Below are 21,800 nucleotides of genomic sequence, written 5' to 3'. Positions count from 1 at the left end.
GAGTCTCTTAGGTATTCCGGTAGTATTTCCTTAACTAATTCACCTGTTGCACTGGTCGAGGATAAGAATACCGGCAATGTTAACTGTGTCGCCTTGCGAATACCTATCCCCCCCGAGTCTAACTGGCAGCGTTTCTTGGTCCCATTAGTCATCTTACAGGGAGAGGTTTAACAATTTCACGGTTATTGACCTTAGGAGTGTGTCATATTCTGTTAATTTTGGGCTGTCGAAGGAAGGAGCACACCTTAGGAAATAGGTCAGTCTGGGCAAAGTCAGGCACCTTGTGAGAAGGTACAAAGCATCGTGGGCGTCCAAAGCCCCTATTCTTCCCTCCATCCTCCTCAGGTCGTTCAGCTTTTCTCCGAGGACTACCTCAATGGCGCTCGAGCCCAGAGGTGCCCCTATTAGCACACTGTCGGTGGGAGCGATCACTGTGGCTCCTGGCAATATGGTTCGCACTGCATCTATGGTTGGTTGGCTAGATGAGATGATTTCACACTTTATTGGGTTAAGGGTGAGTCCTAACTCCTCTCCCTTAGATTTCACCAGCTGTAGATCTTCTAGCAGGGACTCCTGTGTCCCTGCCAGGGTGCCATCGCCCAGGAACCAGATGTTGAGTTCGCTGGTCAACCTGCTTGTGACCTCTTTAACAGCCATGCAAAAAAGAAAAGGGGAAAGTGGGTCTCCCTGCTGGACACCTTCTGCAGAAACAACTTCATGTTCCCCAAACAGCAGCGTCGATTCCCTACTGTACCCTGCTGAGACGAAGGGGAGTAGAGAAGGAAAGCTTGTTCGAACTGCTTCCAGTACCACATCACTTTTTACCAAGTTGAAGGCATTTTTAAAGTCTAATTTAATTAATGCCTTATTTTCTGGGAGGTGTTTGATATAGGCTCGTGCTGCATGAGCTGCTGCTTCACAGCCATGGGGGATACCAAAACCTAGTTGATGGGGTCGAAGCATCGTTGCAGCGTCTATGCTAATTTTTCTTAGAGCTGCCCATGCAACAAGGCGCCGAAATGTGTTACCCACGGCAATGGGTCTGACTCCACCATCCTTCTTCTTAAGGCCACAAAGGGATGCTACAAAGAAAAAGTTTTTTTTTTGTATCTGGGATCAGCCCAGAGAGGCAGTCGTTGACAAACTTCGTGACCTCTGACAATAGTGTGTCGGCAACTTCTCCGAGAACTGGGTTTACCATCTCCTTGAGGTGCTAAGGTCTTACTCCAGTGTATCTCCCTGCCGAACCTGGCGGAAATGACATGATGGCTTTGTATACCTCTGACGCTTGGAGGAATAGAGGTCCCATGTCTGGGACATTTGTGTCCTGAGCAGTGGGTTCCCACGGTACTCTAGGAGGGTTCTTCTCTCTCAGTGAGTTGGCGGCAGCAGGATTTCTAGGGGCGATTGTGTCTTCGTTGGTAAGTAACCTAATTGCTCCTACTGTGTTGCCCTGTGAAATTTTTGGGTCACTTGTGTTCCTAGTTTAAAATTGTCATTGGAACTCTTGGGTCTGCCACGACGGTTTTTGCGTTGAGGAGGGATGGGGATCAAGTTGTCAGCTCTGGGGAAATTATTTATTGCCCTAGTGACTGATGAGGCTAGTGACTTACCTCCTCTTACTGGTACGCCTAAGCAAATATTGCCAAACAGGAGCATATTATGCCATGCTTTGATGGTGGCCGCGACATTAAGATTTTCAGACCGTTTATCCACTTTCCTTTGAAGGTCTGTATACTTCCCTGCTGCAAATGTGCGCGCAACTTTAGGAATGTGAAAAAGAGTTCTGGTGGTGGATGCTTTGATGGCCCCCAGGAGGTCATCTGATGACATGAAGTTTGCTCATACGCTGCTTCCAACTGGCCCGCTTCTGCTTCCACTGGTCCGTTCATTCCTATATATATATGTCGTACCTAGTAGCCAGAACGCACTTCTCAGCCTACTATGCATGGCCCGATTTGCCTAATAAGCCAAGTTTTCCTGAATTAATATATTTTCTCTAATTTTTTTCTTATGAAATGATAAAGCTACCCATTTCATTATATATGAGGTCAATTTTTTTTTATTGTAGTTAAAATTTACGTAGATATATGACCAAACGTAACCAACCCTACCTAACCTAACCTAACCTATCTCTATAGGTTAGGTTATGTTAGGTAGCCTAAAAAGTTAGGTTAGGTAGGTTAGGTAGTCGAAAAAACATTAATTCATGAAAACTTGGCTTATTAGGCAAATTGGGCCATGCATAGTTGGCTGAGAAGTGCGTTCTGGCTATTAGGTACGACATATATATATATATATATATATATATATATATATATATATATATATACATATATATATATATATATATATATATATATATATATATATATATATTGGTAGCAGTCTTTCCTGTAGACATATATTATTAAATATGACCGAAAAAGTAAGATTAATAATTCTAACACGAATTTTCTCAATCTTTCGTACATTACGCTTCACTGTTGGAGGTAAATAAAAAATCAATTCTCCAAAATTCATTTTTATCTCTAGTCTGACGCGACACGGGCGCGCTTCGTAAAATTTATTACATTTTCAAAGACTTTAGTTCACAAATACACAACTGAATAGAACTTACGTATCTCCGATTTTATATCTACATTTGAGTGAGGTGGAAGGGGTGATGTGGCATTAACACAAGACAGAACAAAATGTGGTATTAATAGGGTATTAATTTCATCAACACAAGACAGAACAAGAGTATTAATAGGGTATTAATTTCATCAACACAAGACAGAACACGAAGCAATGGATATTGAATAGAAGTGTTTGTAGAAAGCCTATTGGTCCATATTTCTTGATGCTTCTATATTGGAGCGGAGTCTTGACGTGGGTAGAATATAGTTGTGTATTAATTGGCTGTTGATTGCTGGTGTTGACTTCTTGATGTGTAGTGCCTCGCAGATGTCAAGCCGCCTGCTATCGCTGTATCTATCGATGATTTCTGTGTTGTTTACTAGGATTTCTCTGGCGATGGTTTGGTTGTGGGAAGAGATTATATGTTCCTTAATGGAGCCCTGTTGCTTATGCATCGTTAAACGCCTAGAAAGAGATGTTGTTGTCTTGCCTATATACTGGGTTTTTTGGAGCTTACAGTCCCCAAGTGGGCATTTGAAGGCATAGACGACGTTAGTCTCTTTTAAAGCGTTCTGTTTTGTGTCTGGAGAGTTTCTCATGAGTAGGCTGGCCGTTTTTCTGGTTTTATAGTAAATCGTCAGTTGTATCCTCTGATTTTTGTCTCTAGGGATAACGTTTCTATTAACAATATCTTTCAGGACCCTTTCCTCCGTTTTATGAGCTGTGGAAAAGAAGTTCCTGTAAAATAGTCTAATAGGGGGTATAGGTGTTGTGTTAGTTGTCTCTTCAGAGGTTGCATGGCTTTTCACTTTCCTTCTTATGATGTCTTCGACGAAACCATTGGAGAAGCCGTTATTGACTAGGACCTGCCTTACCCTACAGAGTTCTTCGTCGACTTGCTTCCATTCTGAGCTGTGGCTGAGAGCACAGTCGACATATGCGTTAACAACACTCCTTTTGTACCTGTCTGGGCAGTCGCTGTTGGCATTTAGGCACATTCCTATGTTTGTTTCATTAGTGTAGACTGCAGTGTGGAAACCTCCACCCTTTTCCATGACTGTTACATCTAGAAAGGGCAGCTTCCCATCCTTTTCCATCTCGTAAGTGAAACGCAGCACGGAACTCTGCTCAAATGCCTCCTTCAGCTCCTGCAGATGTCTGACATCAGGTACCTGTGTAAAAATGTCGTCAACATACCTGCAGTATATGGCCGGTTTCAAGTTCATATATATATATATATATATATATATATATATATATATATATATATATATATATATATATATATATATATATATATATATATATATATATATATATATATATATATAAAAACTCACACCCCAGAAGTGACTCGAACCCATACTCCCAGAAGCAACGCAACTGGTATGTACAAGACGCCTTAATCCACTTGACCATCACGACCGGACAAAATGAGGTGATAGCCGAGGCTATTTGAACCACCCCACCGCCGGCACTCGGATAGTAATCTTGGGCATAGCATTTTACCAAATCACCTCATTCTTTGGGGCACACGTGAGGAACACAAATGCGAACAAGCCTGAATGGTCCCCAGGACAATATGCAACTGAAAACTCACACCCCAGAAGTGACTCGAACCCATACTCCCAGAAGCAACGCAACTGGTATGTACAAGACGCCTTAATCCACTTGACCATCACGACCGGACAAAATGAGGTGATAGCCGAGGCTATTTGAACCACCCCACCGCCGGCACTCGGATAGTAATCTTGGGCATAGCATTTTACCAAATCACCTCATTCTTTGGGGCACACGTGAGGAACACAAATGCGAACAAGCCTGAATGGTCCCCAGGACAATATGCAACTGAAAACTCACACCCCAGAAGTGACTCGAACCCATACTCCCAGAAGCAACGCAACTGGTATGTACAAGACGCCTTAATCCACTTGACCATCACGACCGGACATAATGAGGTGATAGCCGAGGCTATATGAACCACCCCACCGCCGGCACTCGGATAGTTATCTTGGGCATAGCATTTTACCAAATCACCTCATTCTTTGGGGCACACGTGAGGAACACAAATGCGAACAAGCCTGAATGGTCCCCAGGACATATGCAACTCTTTGGGGCACACGTGAGGAACACAAATGCGAACAAGCCTGAATGGTCCCCAGGACATATGCAACAAATTTGGTTGCATATGTCCTGGGGACCATTCAGGCTTGTTCGCATTTGTGTTCCTCACGTGTGCCCCAAAGAATGAGGTGATTTGGTAAAATGCTATGCCCAAGATAACTATCCGAGTGCCGGCGGTGGGGTGGTTCATATAGCCTCGGCTATCACCTCATTATGTCCGGTCGTGATGGTCAAGTGGATTAAGGCGTCTTGTACATACCAGTTGCGTTGCTTCTGGGAGTATGGGTTCGAGTCACTTCTGGGGTGTGAGTTTTCAGTTGCATATGTCCTGGGGACCATTCAGGCTTGTTCGCATATTTATATATATATATATATATATATATATATATATATATATATATATATATATATATATATATATATATATATATATATATATATATATAGGGGGGTACCACCACTGGTGCAATTATAGGGACCCACAGCCTCAGAGAAGGGAACACAGAGCATTCAGGGAAAAACTTGCCATTTAACTCTGAATACGTAAGAGTGTTCGCTTCTCCTACCACCCCCCTTTTTTATGGTGTATACTTTATTATGCAAGGTTATACAGTTACATATCTGATTTTTTACAAAAAATTGACATTAAGAGGACACAAAAAAGTTCGCTTCCTAGAGGCCGTAGATTTCCTCGAACTCCTCCGACGCCAGGCATGAACCGAGGATGCAGCGAGCATTCCCCCTCTGGATCGGAACACTGAGGTGCTGAAAGAGAAAACTTGCTGCTCTAGGGTCTCTTGTGGTGTCAATGAGCTTGGAACCAAGATCCTTAAGAAACCTTCTTGCACTCTCTTCCCATGGGCCTAGGGTCTCAGACCCTATTGGAACGAAGTTGTACCGATGATCTAATTGCCTGGACTTGGCTGACTTGTCTCTTTCTCTGCGTGTCGCCGCGGCTCCTGCTGTGCCGGCAGAGAGGTTGATGTATGTGGTTGCCAGGGTGGATACACAAGTATAGTCCCATGCCAACTGTCTGCCACCCTTCCACGGTCGCAGTGTGATTCCGTCTGGTCGGCCGGCAAAGCTAACAGAGTCACGGTTCAGTAGGTTGCGGGGCTCTCTCTCCGCTGGACACTGAGCAGAGGCAAGGCTTCTTTTAATGATGTCATTGACATTGTCATATATATATATATATATATATATATATATATATATATATATATATATATATATATATATATATATATATATATATATATATATTTATATATATTTACCTATTACCCAGAACGCAGTACTCGTCCTACTATGCAAAGCCTGATTTGCCTAGCAAGCAAAGTTTTCCTGAATTTAATTATTTTTCAATTTTTTTTCTTATGAAATGGTAAAGCTATCCATTTCATTATGTATGACTTAATTTTTTTTTACTTTGAGTTAAAACTAACGTAGATATATGTCCGAACCTAACCAACCCTACCTACTCTAACCTAACCTATATTAAACTAACCTAGACTAACATAACTAAGTCAATAATTTATGTACTTAATATAATATAATAATAATATTTCAAGTAAACCAACTGAAAACAATATTTTGAAAATAAAGAAAATCACTCGATCTATTAGGCATATCAAGCCTTGCATAGTAGGCGGAGAAACCATGTTGTGACTCATTATATATTGGTCGAGCACTTACACACTGCTACGAATGGAGCAATATAAGTAGAGAGTTTGAAAGAATAACTCAGGTACTGGTGAACATGTAACTAGTGAGCAGTACATAGTAGTACAACATGAACATCATAACAGTATGAACAAGCCACGTGGAGCATGAACAACCCACAGGCGCGGCTCCAGACAATGGAAAAATTTACACCTCTATACATGTTAATCAAGGGGACAGGTCAACGGTCACCGAGTCACGAGGAGGTCAGAGCTGATGCCGTCATGATAATCTACTAGGATTAACTCTTCCACATCAAATTCAAACCCTCATGTTCAGCTAGGGAGCAGGAGATCCTAGACGAGAACAGTAGAGTGGGTGAAGCCCAGTTGGACGGTGTGAGTGGACTCAGGGAGGGAACATCATCTCCAGGAGAACTGTGGAACACCATACGAGTAAGTACTGCTCTCTTGAACTAAAGCGCCTCATTCAGTACTTTGCCTCTCGTAGGAAATAGTTAGGGTAGATATAACACCGTAAAGGTGTTTTGTTTAGTTTTATTTAATATATATATAGTTCATGAGTCACAGACCAGGATTTGAGAAGCGCCATTCTGTTGGCCTGAACTCACACCTCTAAGCGTTAATGACCTCAAGTTGACCTGAGGTCTGCTCATGCGAATTTCACCTTGCTTCTGCTAATCTGATAATTGTAGCCTGATGATCTACAAACAAGCCGCCAGTTTTAGGTGTGGCTGGGTAGAGTGCCTGGGGCTATCTACTTGTGGGCGGAGTTCGCTACTAGGTTTCCCATTAAATACTGAGGGAGCTGTAGATTCGAGAGGATAAGACAGGAGAACAGCCAGCAGAGCAGAACAGAGAACAGCATAGGCAGGGAGGCTGTCAGCCAAAAGGGGCAGGACTGTCTCGGTCAACTACAGACCCTCCCCCGTCTCTCTATCCAGCTATAGGCAGACACTTGGTGAGTTGAACATGAAAGGTATTATATTGTAGGTTGGGTGTTGGTGGTGTTGTCGTTGATGATCCTTCTTCATGGACAACCCAACCCAAAACTCGATAGAGTGCTTATACTTTACAAGATCACCCTAGGCGCTTCTGGCTCTTGGAGAGGGGCTCAACATCACACCCTTAGGGGATGCGGCTCCAATACTTAGCCTCGTTGTCACGTGCACACACCCAATTGAGCCGCTGTGACTCCCACTCTCTCCTTATGTGATATGATCTCCTCAATCTCCTTTGACTTATTAGTATTCCAGTCTACCCTACCTACAGCTGTGGTTCTTGATTCTTTCTCTCTCTCTCCTTCTTTTCTACTTCCTTGGAAGCCTCACTAGGACAAGGGCAAACACCAGCAAATTTGAATACATTTACTGGACAAGGCACATACACAATACATACACACATATAATAATAATAATAATGAATCCTACACTCTATACTATTTCAGTCAGGTTGCACTCCAACACCATCAGAACTCTATCATCTACTTATCAAGTGGTATCCTATCTCCTGATTCACCACCTAATACTACCAACCTCCCCAAGTATTTCAAGTCTTATAACACAATGTTGCACTATCAGCAAGAGAATATATATATATATATATATATATATATATCTACAAACATGTGCAAGAGAAATCAGCGTATGAATGCAATAACATAAATATTAGTATAAATGTTCCTAAATATACAACAATGATCAATCGATCACCCTATCAGTCCTAGAACACACATATGTATGTCTCTGTAGGTAATCCAACCTACGACTGTAACCCTATAGTTCAGTATAAGTACTCCTTGGCTCAAAAATGGCAAACAATCACTCACCTTTCACTGCGTCTTGCACGCTAATGACAACCAAACACTCTACCAACTCCCTACCAGTAATCAACCAGAACTTCCCTTCCACATCTGGAAGTTCACTACCCTGACATCTAAAGGTTCTTCTGGGTTTAACTACTAGGATCCTCGGCAGCTCTTCCAGGCTGCTACACCATGAAGTTTCCTCGAGCAACTATGGTGCCTCACCACTGGTGTCACAAAGACTTGTGAAACTTCATTCCACTACTCCTCTTCTCACAGCTTGAGATCCTCTTCCTCACTGTAACACTGCTCTCCCACAAAGCTCAGTTTTTTCCACTGCCTTGGAGTCTCATCAACTACTCCCTCTGTGCTGGCTTCGAAGTTTTCAGCAACTTCTTTCTCAAAGACAAACCTGCAACCCATTGACACGCCAATAAAATGTTTCCTTATAAACACATAGACGAAATAATCCACAAAATATTTTTGCATCCAACATCTATCTGCTCTCTACATACTGTGAGAGTGGACTCCCCCGTTTGGGCTGGTCCATGCTCCGCCCGGCCAGGCGGTCCTCCTCACTCTGGGAGGGTCCTCCGCCGCCCATCAGTCAGTTGGCTTCAGGTGGTCGACGGGAGAGGACGCGCTGCTCGTCCCTCCAGCTGTCTCTCTCATCTCCGTCCTCTAATTTTGGCTTCCTGCCTTACCAAAACATGCTAACTTATCAATAAACATTCGCTACTGTCGCTTGGCACACGACCAACTACAAGTAATCACTATAAACTGGCTTAAATCGTGCTTACCACAGATTTCTAGTCGAGGGCGCTCTACCCTCTGACGGAGTCTGATCAGGGCGCTCCAGCGGCCCACGATAATGTCTCTGGGCGGCTTAATAAACACTCCTCACCGTCCAGGACTTGAGACCACAACGTTCCCAGCTCGATTCCACAGCTGGCACGTCTGAAGACTTCCTTTCTCTTGGAGATATATCACTACGGGTTCCTTTCTGACAGGAGCTCACACAGCACAGCTTCCCCTCATGATGTCTGGTACTCAAGTGGGGTCAAAGCCCTCCAGAAGCAAGCCTCACGCCTCCAGCAAATTATCCACATCTCATAACCAGTCATTTATCCAATTTCTTATTCACTGCCCATTATCTCAAATTGTTTATCAAATCCAACCAACTATTTTACATCTGTATGTTCACCTCTATATTTCCTAGACCTTCTAGTCAGGTAAGGCTTGATAGAATAATTCTCAAAGGGGAGACTCGTTTTTCGGCTGCCTGGGATCATAACACTTCCTCCCCCTTGTTTTTTGAGAATTATTCTAGTGGCTAGGCACGAGATAATGCATCAGCTACTACTTGTCTCGCCCTCTTATGTAAGTTATCACCCGGTCATACTCTTGGAGCAACAAAAACCATCTTGTTCACCACTGGTTTGCATGCTTCATTTTCCTCAGGAAAACTAGGGGATTATGGTCTGTATACACTGTTGCTGGGTGTCCTTTTCCACTCACATACACTTCAAAATGTTTCAATGCCATCACCAGGGCCAAAGTCTCTTTCTCGACCGTACTGTACGACCTCTGGTGCTTAACGAACTTCTTCGAGAAGAAGGACACGGGGCTGTAAATTCCATCTGCTGCGTCAATACAGCTCCAGCCCCTATATCACTGGCATCTACAAATAACGTAACCGGCGCTCCAAAATCTGGCGACACTAGTACAGGCGCCTCGGTCAACAGTTTTTTGGTCTTTTCAAATGTGTCTTGTGCTGTTTCATTCCACTCGGACTTCTTGCTCTTTGATAGCAAACTCGTCATTGGAGCGGCTGTGGTGGAGAAATTTCAGCAAAACTTCCGGTAATGTGCAATCATACCGAGGTATCTCAACAATTCTTTTTTACTCCTGGGCACCGGTAAGTTGTCAATGGCCTCCACCTTTGTTCTTACCTGAGCAACCTCACCTTGCCCAACTATATACCCAAGGTACTCCAGGCAGGCTCTCCCAAACTCGGTTTTTGCTAAGTTGATCGTCATGTTGGTCTTCTCCAATCGATCAAAAAAATCTAAAAGTCGATCCACGTGATCCTTCCAGGAATCAGCGACCACTACAATATCATCGATGTACACTGCACATCCAGTCGCGCCTTGTAATACCTGATTCATTACTCGTTGGAAACAACTACCACTATTCTTCATTCCGAACGGCACCACTTTATATTGGTACAAGCCGTCGGGTGTCACGAACGCTGAGATTCTCTTGGCCTCCTCGGACAGGGGAATCTGGTAATATCCCTTCAGCAGGTCTATTTTCGAGACATACCGTGCACTCCCAATCCGATCTATGCGTGGTATCGGGAACAAGTCAGTGATTGTGACTGCATTCACTTTCCTATAATCGGTGCAGAACTGGTACGTGCCTTCACTCTTCTTCACAAGGAGGCATGGCGAACTCCAGTCACTGTTGCTAACCTCTGCCAAGTCGTTATCTAGCAGATACTTTACTTCTGCTCTCATCGCCGCTGCTTTCTCCGGGTAAACTCTGTAATGTGCTGCTTGATGGGGTCAACACTCCCTACATTTACTTCGTGCACCGTTCTGCAGTGTCTTCTGGGCACGTCCGTGAATAGCGACTTATTCCTCCATAGGATCTCCACTAGTTCCTGGCGTTGGTCATCCTCCAAATGATCCAGACGCTCCGCTATCTTGGTTAGGCTGTCCTCCTTGGACGCCTTCACTCCATCAGTCCACTCTACTTATTATTTCCACCCTCCGTTTCCTCGTCTTCTTCTCTTCACGTCCAGAGTCAGACATCCACTGTCTGTACCTCCTCTGTCGTCTTCACACCTCCATCTACTGCCATTATACTTCTGTCTCCTGTCATCATACTTCATTCCCTCGTCTGCACCGACGATCCTCCCTCTCGTCTCCTTATTTATCCGAGACCTCATCCTGTTTGACTTCCATCGAGTCCTCGGCTTTTTTCTATTCCTCCATGCTTGTATCATCCTCCTCTCACACTTATCACCTATATACAACTCCCTTTCTTTTCCTTCAACTCATACATAATGAAATGGGTAGCTTTATCATTTCATAAGAAAAAAATTAGAGAAAATATATTAATTCAGGAAAACTTGGCTTATTAGGCAAATCGGGCCTTGCATAGTAGGCAGAGAAGTGCGTTCTGGCTACTAGGTACGACATATATATATATATATATATACATATATATATATATATATATATATATATATATATATATATATATATATATATATATATATATATATATATATATTGGTGTATACTGGCAGCAGGTTTTCTTTCAAACATGTTTCATTGAATATGACCGCATATTCTGTATTTATTATTTTCTGGTTAAGGGCTTCTATCCCTCTAACTATTTTCTTAGCATCAGGGCTTAATTGAAATAGGAGTTCTCCAAAACTCATTTTCGTACTTTTAAGGTGAAGAAAAGAAGTGATTTACTATAGAGTGTATTACACTTATTTGTATAATTTGCACGACGTTTCGAACCTCCATGGTTCATTCTCAAGTGAACAGATCTTACAATACTAGTTGATTTTATACCCGCATTAGGTCAGGTATTATATTATATATATATATATATATATATATATATATATATATATATATATATATATATATATATATATATATATATATATATATATATATATATATACATATATATATATATATATATATATATGCGAACAAGCCAGAATGGTCCCCTGGACAATATGCAACTGAAAACTCACACCCCAGAAGTGACTCGAACCCATACTCCCAGAAGCAACGCAACTGGTATGTACAAGACGCCTTAATCCACTTGACCATCACGACCGGACATAATGAGGTGATAGCCGAGGCTATTTGAACCACCCCACCGCCGGCACTCGGATAGTTATCTTGGGCATAGCATTTTACCAAATCACCTCATTCTTAGGGGCACACGTGAGGAACACAATATATATATATATATATATATATATATATATATATATATATATATATATATATATATATATATATATATATATATATATATATATTATATATATATATATATATATATTATATATATATATATATATATATATATATTATATATATATATATATATATATATATATATATATATATATATATATATATATATATATATATATATATATATATACATATATATATATATATGTCGTACCTAGTAGCCAGAACGCACTTCTCAGCCTACTATGCAAGGCCCGATTTGCCTAATAAGCCAAGTTTTCATGAAATAATTGTTTTTCGATTACCTAACCTACCTAACCTAACCTAACTTTTTCGGTTACCTAACCTAACCTAACCTATAAAGATAGGTTAGGTTAGGTTAGGTAGGGTTGGTTAGGTTCGGTGATATATCTACGTTAATTTTAACTCCAATAAAAAAAAAATTGACCTCAAACATAATGAAATGGGTAGCTTTATCATTTCACAAGAAAAAAATTAGAGAAAATATATTAATTCAGGAAAACTTGGCTTATTAGGCAAATCGGGCCTTGCATAATAGGCTGAGAAGTACGTTCTGGCTACTAGGTACGACATATATATATATATATATATATATATATATATATATATATATATATATATATATATATATATATATATATATATATATATATATATATATATATATATATATATATATATATATGGGGTAGATGGGGTCGCCATGGGTTCTCCCCTAGGTGTCCTGTTTGCAAACTTCTACATGGGTACCATCTAGCAAAAAGTCTTAGTCGACATGAACTTGAAACCGGCCATATACTGCAGGTATGTAGACGACAATTTCACACAGGTACCTGATGTCAGACATCTGCAGGAGCTGAAGGAGGCATTTGAGCGGAGTTCCGTGCTGCGTTTCACTTACGAGATGGAAAAGGATGGGAAGCTGCCCTTTTTAGATGTAACAGTCATGGAAAAGAGCGGAGGTTTCCACACTGCAGTCTACACTAAGGAAACGAACATAGGAATGTGCCTAAATGCCAAAAGCGACTGCCCAGATAGGTACAAGAGGAGTGTTGTTAACGCATATGTCGACCGTGCTCTCAGCCACAGGTCAGAATGGAAGCAAGTCGACGAAGAACTCTGTAGGGTATGGCAGGTCCTAGTCAACAACGGCTTCTCCAATGGTTTCGTCGAAGACATCATAAGAAGGAAAGTGAAACGCCATGCAACCTCTGAAGAGAAAACCAACACAACACCTATACCCCCTATTAGACTATTTTACAGGAACTTCTTTTCCACAGCTCATAAAATGGAGGAAAGGGTCCTGAAAGATATTGTTAATAGAAACGTTATCCCTACAGACAAAAATCAGAGGATACAACTGACGATTTACTATAAAACCAGAAAAACGGCCAGCCTACTCATGAGAAACTCTCCAGACACAAAACAGAACGCTTTAAAAGAGACTAACGTCGTCTATGTCTTCATATGCCCTCTTGGGGACTGTAAGCTCCAAAAACCCAGTATATAGGCAAGACAACAACATCTCTTTCTAGGCGTTTAACGATGCATAAGCAACAGGGCTCCATTAAGGAACATATAATCTTTTCCCACAACCAAACCATCGCCAGAGAAATCCTAGTAAACAACACAGAAATCATCGATAGATACAGCGATAGCAGGCGGCTTGACGTTTGCGAGGCATTACACATCAAGAAGTCAACACTAGCAATCAGCAGCCAATTAATGCACAACTATATTCTACCCACCTCAAGACTCCGCTCCAATATAGAAGCATCAAGAAATATGGACCAATAGGCTTTCTACAATCACTTGTATTCAATACCCATTGTTTCATGTTCTGGCTTGTGTTGATGAAATTAATACCTTATTAAATACCACCTCACCCCATCCACCTAACTCAAATGTAGATATAAACAAAATCGGAGATGTGTAAGTTCTATTCAGTTGTGTATGTGTTAACTAAAATCTTTGAAAATGTAATAAGTTTTACGAAACGCGCTCAAGTGTCGCGTCAGACTAAAAATAAAAATGAATTTTGGAGAATTGATTTTTGAATTACCACCAACAGTGAAAAGAAATGTACGAAAGATTGAGAAAATTCGTGTTAGAATTATTAATCTTACTTTTTCGGTCATATTTAATAATATATGTCTACAGGAAAGACTGCTACTAAAATATCCTAATATATATATATTTAATGAATATATATATATATATATATATATATATATATATATATATATATATACATATATATATATATATATATATATATATATATATATATATATATATATATATATATATATATATATATATATATATATATATATATATATATATATATATATATATATATATATATATATATATATATATATATATATATAATGTTGTTGAATATGACCGAAAAGGTAAGATTAATAATTCTAACACGAATTTTCTCAATATATCTAATGTTTTTCTTCACTGTCGGTGACAATAATTTTCTCAATTCTCCAAAATTAATTTTGTAATTGTCTGACGCCTGAAGGCATTGCGTAATGCTTCTTACATTGCCAAAGACTTAATTTACACACAGATTCATCGAACTTATATTCATTTTGGGTGAGGTGACATGGTACAAAGTTTTGGATGAGGCGAACAAACTTATGACAAACACAAGACAGAACAGGGAACAATGGGTATAAATTTTATATGAGAACTGCAGAACCTAGAAGGTCCAGGTGTTTGCCACCCAGATAAAATCAGTACTCTGACCTCTCCACTACATAGATCCTTAAAAGAGATCGAAACTCTGGAGTTTTTACCTAACATCTCGATCTCCCATCAACGCCAGCAATGGTAAGAGATCAGAATTCGTTTTTCATCAGTCAATTGCATTTACTAGGTACAACGCGAGCTACATGTATACACGGATACTTGCATAATCTCCCAAGTCTTAGGTAAACACACAAAGGACTCCACCCCCGCAAAAGACTCGAATCTATAAGGCCCAGGTGTTTGTTAACCCAGACATAACCATGGGCCTTCTAGGTTCAAGTCTCTTGCGTGTGGTTGGAGTCTTTTGTGTGTTTACAAAGTTCCGTAACGTCATTGTTTACATATATAGCAACTTGTTAATTTTACTCCTTACTATCTACTAACCGGCAAACAGTTGCAACATCAGTTCCTTTACTGGTTCTTCAATTTTTCTTGAGGACCCATTGACCGAAAGGAGATCAATTGCTGTTTTATCTGGAAAAAAAATTATGTCTCACAACACATACTAAAAAATATTAACAAAATTTTAAATTTTATGTTTCAAAATTTATAATAGCATATGTAATAATATATATTAAAAACAAATGCAGATCAAAATAAATGTTATCAATGACTAATAGGTTATCATAAGAAAATTACCAATCTCTTTGTAAGTCAACAGTTTTCTGAATATCTCCTGGAACAAAACATTTAGATTTCTATATGAGGTTGCTCATTGCTGAAGATAAGACGTTTCAAAAATAAGTTATAACAAGAAGTAGTATTGGGTGCCCGGGCTGCAACTATGTATAATTTCTTCATAAACTGTAGAATAGATTGCGGTATTTACAATATACTTCACCGTTTATTGACTGAGCAATCTATTGATTGCGAATTGAACGTCCACGAGTGTGTGTATGGACGACCCGTTCTCCAACCAGTTCTCACACTAGGCTGTTTAGAGCAGCGGCCGACTTCCCTAGACACATTCATCAATTTCAAGATACTGTGTATAAAAATTTGTTTCTTCACATATAAATTGATACTCTTAAACATTAAAATAGTATGTATAGTTTGGCGAAAGTTAGGTGTTTTGGTTATGTTATATATATATATATATATATATATATATATATATATATATATATATATATATATATATATATATATATATATATATATATATATATATATATATATATATATATATATATATATATATATATATATATGTCGTACCTAGTAGCCAGAACGCACTTCTCAGCCTACTATGCAAGGCCTGATTTGCCTAAAAAGCCAAGTTTTCACGAATTAATTGTTTTTCGACTACCTAACCTACCTAACCTAACCTAACCTAACTTTTTCGGCTACCTAACCTAACCCTAGCTATAAAGATAGGTTAGGTTAGGTATGGTTGGTTAGGTTCGGTCATATATCTACGTTAGTTTTACCTCCAATAAAAAAAATGACATCATACATATTGAAATGGGTAGCTTTATCATTTCATGAGAAAAAAATTAGAGAAAATATATTAATTCAGGAAAACTTGGCTTATTAGGCAAATCGGGCATTGCATAGTAGGCTGAGAAGTACGTTCTGGCTACTAGGTACGACATATATATATATATATATATATATATATATATATATATATATATATATATATATATATATATATATATATATATATATATATATATATATATATATATATATATATATATATATATATATATATATATATATGTCGTACCTAGCAGCCAGAACGCACTTCTATGCCTACTATGCAAGGCCCAATTTGCTTAATAAGCCAAGTTTTCATGAATTAGTTGTTTTTCGACTACCTAACCTACCTAACCTAACCTAACCTAACTTTTTCGGCTACCTAACCTAACCTAACCTATAAAGATAGGTTAGGTTAGGTAGGGTTGGTTAGGTTCGGTCATATATCTACGTTAATTTTAACTCCAATAAAAAAAAATTGACCTCATACGTAATGAAATGGGTAGCTTTATCATTTGATAAGAAAAAAATTAGAGAAAATATATTAATTCAGAAAAACTTGGCTTATTAGGCAAATCGGGCCTTGAATAGTAGGCTGAGAAGTGCGTTCTGGCTACTAGGTACGACATATATATATATATATATATATATATATATATATATATATATATATATATATATATATATATATATATATATATATATATAACGCACTTTTCAGCCTACTATGCAAGGCCCGATTTGCCTAATAAGCCAAGTTTTCCTGAATTAATATATTTTCTCTAATTTTTTTCTTATGAAATGATAAAGCTACTGATTTCATTATGCATGAGGTCAATTTTTTTTATTGGAGATAAAATTAACGTAGATATAAGACCGAACCTAACCAACCCTACCTAACCTAACCTAACCTATCTTTATAGGTTAGGTTAGGTTAGGTAGCTGAAAAAGTTAGGTTAGGTTAGGTAGGTTAGGTAGTCGAAAAACAATTAATTCAGGAAAACTTGGCTTATTGGGCAAATCGGGCCTTGCATAGTAGGCTGAGAAGTGCGTTCTGGCTACTAGGTACGACATATATATATATATATATATATATATATATATATATATATATATATATATATATATACATATATATATATATATATATATATATATATATATATATATATATATATATATATATATATATACATATATATATATATATATATATATATATATATATATAAATATATATATATATATATATATATATATATATATATATATATATATATAAATATATATATATATATATATATATATATATATATATATATATATATATATATATATATATTACAACAGTTTTGGATGAGGTGAAAATAAGCTTTCAACACAAGCCAGAACACGAAACAATGGGTATTGAAGGTAAGAATGGAAGTAATTTCAGAGGGCCTATTGGCCCATATTTCTTGATGCTTGTATATTGGAGCAGAGTCTTAAAGTGGGTAGAATATAGTTGTGCATTAATTGGCTGTTGATTGCTTGTTTTGACTTCTTGATGTGTTGTGCCTCGACGATGTCAAGCCGCCTGCTATCGCTGTATCTATCGATGATTTCCGTGTTGTTTGCGAAGATTTCTCTGGTGATGATTTTGTTGTGGGAAGAGATTATATGTTCCTTAATGGAGCCCTGTTGCTTATGCATCGTTAAATGCCTGGAAAGAGATGTTGTTGTCTTGCCTACATACTAGTTTTTTTGAGGATTACAGTCCACAAGAGGGCATTTGAAGGCATAGACGACGTAGGTATCTTTTTAAAGCGTTCTGTTTTGTGTCTGGAGAGATTCTCATGAGTAGGCTGGCCGTTTTCTTGGGTCTATAGTAAATCGTCATTTGTATCTTCAGATTTTTGTCTGTATGGATAACGTTTCAATTAACAATATCTTTCAGGACCCTTACCTCCGTTTTATGAGCTGTTGAAAAGAAGTTCCTGTAAAATAGTCTAATAGGGGGTATAGGTGTTTTGTTAGTTGTATCTTCAGAGGTTGCATTGCGTTTCACTTTCCATCTTATGATGTCTTCAATGAAACCATTGGAGAAGCCGTTATTGACTAGGATCTGCCTTACCCTACATAGTTCTTCGTCGACTTGCTTCCATTCTGAGCTGTGGCTGAGAGCACGGTCGACATAAGCGTTAACAACACTCCTCTTGTACCTGTCCGGGCAGTCACTGTTGGCATAATCTCTTCCCACAACCAAACCATCGCCAGAGAAATCCTAGTAAACAACACAGAAATCATCGATAGATACAGCGATAGCAGGCGGCTTGACGTTTGCGAGGCACTACACATCAAGAAGTCAACACCAGCAATCAACAGCCAATTATTGCACAACTATATTCTACCCACCTCAAGACTCCGCTCCAATATAGAAGCATCAAGAAATATGGACCAATAGGCTTTCTACAAACACTTCTATTCAATACCCATTGTTTCTGTTCTGTCTTGTGTTGATACTTTTAATACCCTATTAATATCCCCTATTGTTCTGTCATGTGTTAATGCCACATCACCCCTCCCACCTCACTCAAATGTAGATATAAAACCAGAGATACGCAAGTTCTAATCAGTTGTGTATTTGTGAAGTCTTTGAAAATGTAATAAGTTTTACGAAACGCGCCCGTGTCGCGTCAGACTAGAAATAAAAATGAATTTTGGAGAAGTGATTTTTGATTTACCTCCAACAGTGAAGCGTAATGTACGAAAGATTGAGAAAATTCGTGTTAGAATTATTAATCTTACTTTTTCGGTCATATTTAATAATATATGTCTACAGGAAAGACTGCTACCAAAATATACTAATGTTAAAGTGCACGACCCAGCAGCAAGGAATCAAGCCTTCACGATAAAATATCGCCAGGATCTGATTCGTGATCAGATATACAAGGCAGAGAATGAAATCAAAGACAACAAAACGCAACTACTTCATGCTACAAACGAGTGGAGAAATAGCAACATCGACCATAGTATCCGTACCCGCATTGAACAACACCTCGACATCCTCACAGACCAACATCACCTCAGCACTGAAACAAGGATTATCAAGAAACTAACAACATTATATGGAGGACCTATGGCAATTCCACGACCAAGAGATGGCTTCCTGAACCTTGCAGGAATTAACCTCACTGAGGACCAAGTCACTCTCCTAAATCTGGGCATAAACTGTCATGTTATGTCCAGACCGAGTGAAATGGCCCGGAAAGTAGAGTTGGAAATTCTGTTGGACGACATATTCGACCTCGAGACACAAAAGAAGGTCACTACCAAAGATACCTTACAAGCAGAACTTATTGCAGAAGGAGGAAAGAATCGAGGCAACTACAGAAGCACCATACTGTCCCCCGAGCTTAAAGCGGCAGCTAAAAGCCTTCGTGAGAACAAGGAGATAGTTGTCAGGAGAGGTGACAAGTCGCCAATATATGTCATTCTTAAAAAAGACGAATATCTGGCGAAAATGAACATCATACTCTCTGACCAAACTAAGTTCCAAAGGGTAACGAAGGACACTACAGCCGAATTAAAAGCAAAGGTCAACAAACTGATCGAAACTGTGAACGCCAAGAAATCCGGACTCCACCTGCCAAAGATCATTGGGGAATATAAACCTGGATATGCGTATGGAAATGTCAAGACGCACAAGCCTGGAAACCCACTTCGGCCAATCATTAGCCAGATACCCACACCCACATACAGACTGGCGAAGCGACTCAACGGCCTGCTGACTCCTTATGTTCCTTGCGCCTTCAGCCTGAAGTCTCCAAAGGAATTTGTGGACTTACTGCGGGGCGCACGGGCCACAGGGATAAGAGCCTCGTTGGACGTAGAATCGCTGTTTACCAACGTACCTGTGGACGAGACAATCGGAATGATAGCCGACAGAGTGTATCGTGATCCAGCCTGTACTCCTCTTGACATGCCAGAAAGTATTCTGAGGAAACTACTCCAAGCTTGTACTAAAGAGGCACCCTTCTTGAGCCCGGATGGGCACATGTATAAGCAAGTAGATGGGGTCGCCATGGGTTCTCCCCTAGGTGTCCTGTTTGCAAACTTCTACATGGGTACCGTCGAGCAAAAAGTCTTAGTCGACATGAACTTGAAACCGGCCATATACTGCAGGTATGTTGACGACATTTTTACACAGGTACCGGATGTCAGACATCTGCAGGAGCTGAAGGAGGCGTTTGAGCAGAGTTCCGTGCTGCGTTTCACTTACGAGACGGAAAAGGATGGGAAGCTGCCTTTTTTAGATGTAACAGTCATGGAAAAGGGCGGAGGTTTCCACACTGCAGTCTACACTAAGGAAACAAACATAGGAATGTGCCTAAATGCCAACAGCGACTGCCCTGACAGGTACAAGAGGAGTGTTGTTAACGCATACGTCGACCGTGCTCTCAGCCACAGCTCAGAATGGAAGCAAGTCGACGAAGAACTCTGTAGGGTAAGGCAGGTCCTAGTCAATAACGGCTTCTCCAATGGTTTCATCGAAGACATCATAAGAAGGAAAGTGAAAAGCCATGCAACCTCCGAAGAGACAACTAACACAACACCTATACCCCCTATTAGACTATTTTACAGGAACTTCTTTTCCACAGCTCATAAAACGGAGGAAAGGGTCCTGAAAGATATTGTTAATAGAAACGTTATCCCTACAGACAAAAATCAGAGGATACAACTGACGATTTACTATAAAACCAGAAAAACGGCCAGCCTACTCATGAGAAACTCTCCAGACACAAAACAGAACGCTTTAAAAGAGACTAACGTCGTCTATGCCTTCAAATGCCCACTTGGGGACTGTAAGCTCCAAAAAACCCAGTATATAGGCAAGACAACAACATCTCTTTCTAGGCGTTTAACGATGCATAAGCAACAGGGCTCCATTAAGGAACATATAATCTCTTCCCATAACCAAACCATCGCCAGAGAAATCCTAGTAAACAACACAGAAATCATCGATAGATACAGCGATAGCAGGCGGCTTGACGTTTGCGAGGCACTACACATCAAGAAGTCAACACCAGCAATCAACAGCCAATTATTGCACAACTATATTCTACCCACCTCAAGACTCCGCTCCAATATAGAAGCATCAAGAAATATGGACCAATAGGCTTTCTACAAACACTTCTATTCAATACCCATTGTTTCTGTTCTGTCTTGTGTTGATACTTTTAATACCCTATTAATATCCCCTATTGTTCTGTCATGTGTTAATGCCACATCACCCCTCCCACCTCA

Source organism: Procambarus clarkii, chromosome 2, assembly GCF_040958095.1.
Source record: "Procambarus clarkii isolate CNS0578487 chromosome 2, FALCON_Pclarkii_2.0, whole genome shotgun sequence".
Taxonomy (NCBI): domain Eukaryota; kingdom Metazoa; phylum Arthropoda; class Malacostraca; order Decapoda; family Cambaridae; genus Procambarus; species Procambarus clarkii.
This window is presented reverse-complemented; position numbering follows the sequence as displayed.